The sequence below is a fragment of the Trichosurus vulpecula genome, chromosome 1 (assembly GCF_011100635.1).
Source record: "Trichosurus vulpecula isolate mTriVul1 chromosome 1, mTriVul1.pri, whole genome shotgun sequence".
Lineage (NCBI taxonomy): Eukaryota > Metazoa > Chordata > Mammalia > Diprotodontia > Phalangeridae > Trichosurus > Trichosurus vulpecula.
Genome location: NC_050573.1, coordinates 374,970,511 through 374,974,819, shown reverse-complemented (window position 1 = coordinate 374,974,819; position 4,309 = coordinate 374,970,511). Strand labels below are relative to the sequence as shown.

Sequence of the window (4,309 nt, the reverse complement as noted above, 5' to 3'; positions counted from 1 at the left end):
AGCATCCTTTCACCACAATGGCTTTTTATGATGGGATTATTTTTTGTTCACTTCTTCCTGCCTACTTTTTTTTTTTTGATCATGGAAGTGTCTGCTTTATTCCAGAAAAATAGCTGCTTTGCCACTAGCATCGCCTCAAAGCAAGATCACCATTTCTCACCACCACAGAGGTTCAAAAATGAGGAGGAGGCATTTGTCATGTGCCACCCAGTGCACAAGCTGCCTCTCCAAAGCTCCAGCTGCACTGCAGGCTGAGGCTTAAATTTTTACTTCTGCAGCTTCTTTCTCAGCCTTTTCCTTTGCCTTCACCTTCTCTTCCACCTTCTCTTCCTTTCGGAGCAATGCCACAATCTCAGTGACCTGACCCGTGGAAGTATCGATGTCTTCCTTATCATTTTGATGACCTTGGCAACATCATCTATATTAATCTTGCCATCCTTGTTTTCATCCAGAGCAGTAGCCAACTTCAACTTTCCCTCTGGAATTTGCTCAAGTTGTTTCATCACATTTATGAGCTCACTGATGGTGATGACATTTTCCCTAAGAGGGAAACTCAATCCAGTAGCAACGACACTAGTGCTGTCCACTTTCCCTGCTGCTGCCTTTTGATCTTTCTCTAATTCATGAAGTATTTTTCCTATCTGTCCAATCATCTGGTTCACCCTCTTGGACAATCTCCTGTTGGCTTTGGATTCTTCTATAACTTCTTCTTGACCAGTCTTTGAAAGCTCCTTTTTGATCTCTTACAAATCCTCTTCATATTCCTGAACATCATCTTTCAGCAACTTGAGCTCCTCCTTCTCTTTGGAAAATGACTTCTTTTGTTCCTTCAGTTTACTGCAAGCATCACTAAGCAGGTCAATTTCCTCCTTGGTTATTTCTTCTCCCTTCAGGCCTTCTAAGACTGGGGCAGTGTCAATCAGAATCTCTGATTTCAATGGCACCTTGGTGAGTTCCGGCTCCAGATCTTGGGATGCAGGGATTGTTCTTCCCTCCTGAAGAACTTCTGGATCAAACTCAACTTCTTTCTTTCCAGCTGTTTCCTCCTAGAGAACTTCTCTGGCCTTTTCAGCAGCTTCAGTCAACCTTTCCTGCTCCTCCTTCTCTTTATTTTCTTCTCTAATGGCTGCTTCTTCCAACAGAGTGGCTTCCAGCTTAGCTTTATTGTCTACCTTCTCACCTTCAACTTCAGCAGCTTTGACTTTGGCTTCTTTGGCTGCACTCTCTGGAAGGGTCTGTAAGGTTGTTTTGAGCTGGTGACAAGGTATCAGACAGATACACAGCTCTGGATAGGACAAGTAATGAAGTAGGGATTTCCTGGTTCAGATGTAGGTCTAACCACTGTTTCAGTGACTTCCAAAGCCCTCAACCTCATGCCTGTTTCAACAATCCGGCTAGCAGCTGTTGTGGGGGTGAAAGACCAACATAAGCCCAACAACAAGAACATTACCAGCATGCTGCAAAAGCGCAGGTTCTTTTGATCAGCTTTAGTAAGGAAAGCAACGTTTAAGGGGTTGACAAGCTTACTTTAATTCAGCATAGAAATATCACTCACTTAGTTCAGGGGAAACGACCAGCACTCTGAACTTCAGAGCAAAAAGAAACAAAGTACAAACGTCAACAGACAGATCTTGTCTGATTCAAATCCCAATACACAGTTACAGAGTTTAACAAAATCCCAGCATCCAGTTACAAGCTGGAGGGCCCTTAGCTACAGCTGCCCGGAGTCTCCACATCAGCACACCAGCACAAGTGAGAGCCCTAAAATAAATTACAAACATTGACAGACAGACCAAATACAGATTCATAGTTACCAACATCTAGGTTCAGCCTGGGAGCTCATAACATGGGCTGGCCCAGAGTCACTTGTGCCCCCACTGCTGTGGGTAAGAGCTCCAAAGAAGAGGAAACTAAACCCTGGTTTTATATCTTTTTCAGGGTCAGGGGTGAATCACACATACGACTCACCCACGTGACCTAAAATGTCACAAAGAGGTCACTTAAACCCACATGGTCTAAGAGACTCTGATGTCCCAAACCTATCACTCAAACTCATGTGTAAGCTAGGCCCTCCCTTAGTTGGCCCCACCTTGGTTACCAAGTCACACCCACAAAGGTTTCATACCTAATAGCGGTTTGGGCCTGGGGCTTAGCACCTAGTAAGGCTCAATGAAATACACTGAATTACTCAAAGGAAACAAAAGCCAACTAAGTGCTAAGAGCCCATTTTGCTTACCAACACAGTGCCCGACAAGCAGCTTGTAATTCCTTGACATTTGGAGTATCTATCTTTCCTTAGCAATAAGCTTGTCATCTGCTTTCATTGACCATAGTCTCATGATCAACTGAAATCGCAAAAAGTTGTTTGTCCCTACTGACCGCAGCTCCAGCAGTCTGCAGAGGGCCACCAGCTGTGGTCTAGTCAGGTTGTCCAGTCAGCTCATCCTCAAACAGTTTGGAGATGCGCAAGATTTCTTCATTGGTGGGTCTCTCCTATCTTTTGAAAAAAATTTGAGAAGTCTTCTGTAGCATTTCCTTTAGCAGCTTTGTTTTTTTAAGGCCATTTCCTCAATTGTGTCTTGAAGAAATTTAGCCACTTCAAGTTTTACTCTCAATTCTTTCTTCAATCTCTCCTCCTTTATGGACTGTCTCAAATGTTGATGGTAACATATTTGGGAAGAGCTTAACAACATCGGAAGCAGGAACTCCACGAATGGGACCACAATAAAGACTAGGAAAAGGACCAGTCGAAAAAGATCAGTACATATCCGAAGAAGGTATGGTTTATCAAACTCAGAGATGTACAACCAAGACAAGCACGGTCTCCCAGACTACCCCTCGGGATGACGACAGCAGCAGCCGCGGCGGCGGGGCCGAGGGCGAGGGGCCCGGCGAGGAGAACGGCCCCGCGTCAGCAGCAGCCCCTCAGTAAGATGGACGCCATGTGGCCGGCACTGACTCGCTCTGCTTCGTTGCGGGCTCCCTGGCCCCTCCCGGCTCCTCCCGGCTCTTCCGCGGCGGGCGGCGGCCAGGCCCCGCCCAGCCCGGCCTCGCAGGCTCGCGGCCCGCACGACGTAGGCCCCACGCACGCACGTACGCCGGCTGCGGCGGCGGCGACAGCAGCAGTAGCAGTAGCGGAACGTTAGCCGTTGGCTCGGGGCGGTTGGCAGCGGCCGCTCCCTGCCGACTCTTTGAATTTGGACTTTATGTTAGTGCCAAGTTCTGCGCACTTCTGGCTTCTGCCTTTTGGGGCGTATTGATTGTTGTATTATTCTAGGCTCTCAGGGTATCGCTCAGGCTTCCAATGATCCCAAAGTAGTCTGATCCAGGGCAACATGAAATTACTGCCTCCATGTTCTCAAATCTGCAAATTTCTGACCTAGGTTTTGTCTGAGCAGCATTAGACCACTGCTGGAGTTATCTCCTATCAGCTAGCAGGGAACCTTTGATGGTTCACAGTGACAGAATGTCATGCTTCTCTTTGATCAGGTGTTCTTGCTATGGTCATTTCTCTGAAGGCTTCAGAATGGGCTGTAAGCTGCAACTGAAACCCTGATGGAAACCCCTACTGGAAGTTTGAATCACACCACTATTGGTTGCTTCTGAACTTCCTCTTTGCTGAGTAGGTAACCCAGGACCCTCAACTGCTTTGTCTCCTACATCTTGAAGTAAAGTGCCCCCTGCTCAGTTCTCCTTAGATCTTTGACCTGGAACTGAATAGTCAGTCACAAAGATTCCAGTTGGTACCTGTTTTGACATCCTGCATTATGTGTTCCAGTACCAGTATGGAATCTTCTCTTGCCTGTTACATAGCTTTTCTTTAAGCTCTTTGTGAAATGCTTCTGGCCAGGGTCCATTCCTAATGTCCACAGACCTCTCTCTCTATTTCCCTGTGCTGACCTAGTCTGCAAACATGACTTACTATGATTTTTTTTTCTTGGATTTCCCCATCAGGATTCAGTTTGATGTACTTTTTAGATATATTTGGAGAAGTTATATCAGTAGCCAGATTTTTTTAAAAAAAAGTACCCAAACACTAATAATTAGTGTTCAAATTAAAGCAACTCTTAAGTTCTACTTCAGCTTCATTTAACTGGTAAAGATAACCCCCCAAAAATGAAATGACAAATGTTGGAAGGGTTATGGGCACGCTAACAGGCATACTAATACCGTGTTTTTAGAACTGTGAACTAATGCAGCTATACAGGAAAACAAATCACAACTGTGCTCCAAAAGTGTCTAGACAGTGTCAAATCCTTTGACCCAGAGATATCACAGCTACCCTCAAGGAGATTAAAGAAAGATAAAA

General features: G+C 45.6%; 1 pseudogene; it reads right to left on the bottom strand.

The window, feature by feature from the left end:
- Positions 1-257: 257 nt before the first annotated feature.
- Positions 258-2,807, bottom strand: LOC118838700 (annotated as a pseudogene).
- Between the last annotated feature and the right edge of the window lie 1,502 nt (positions 2,808-4,309).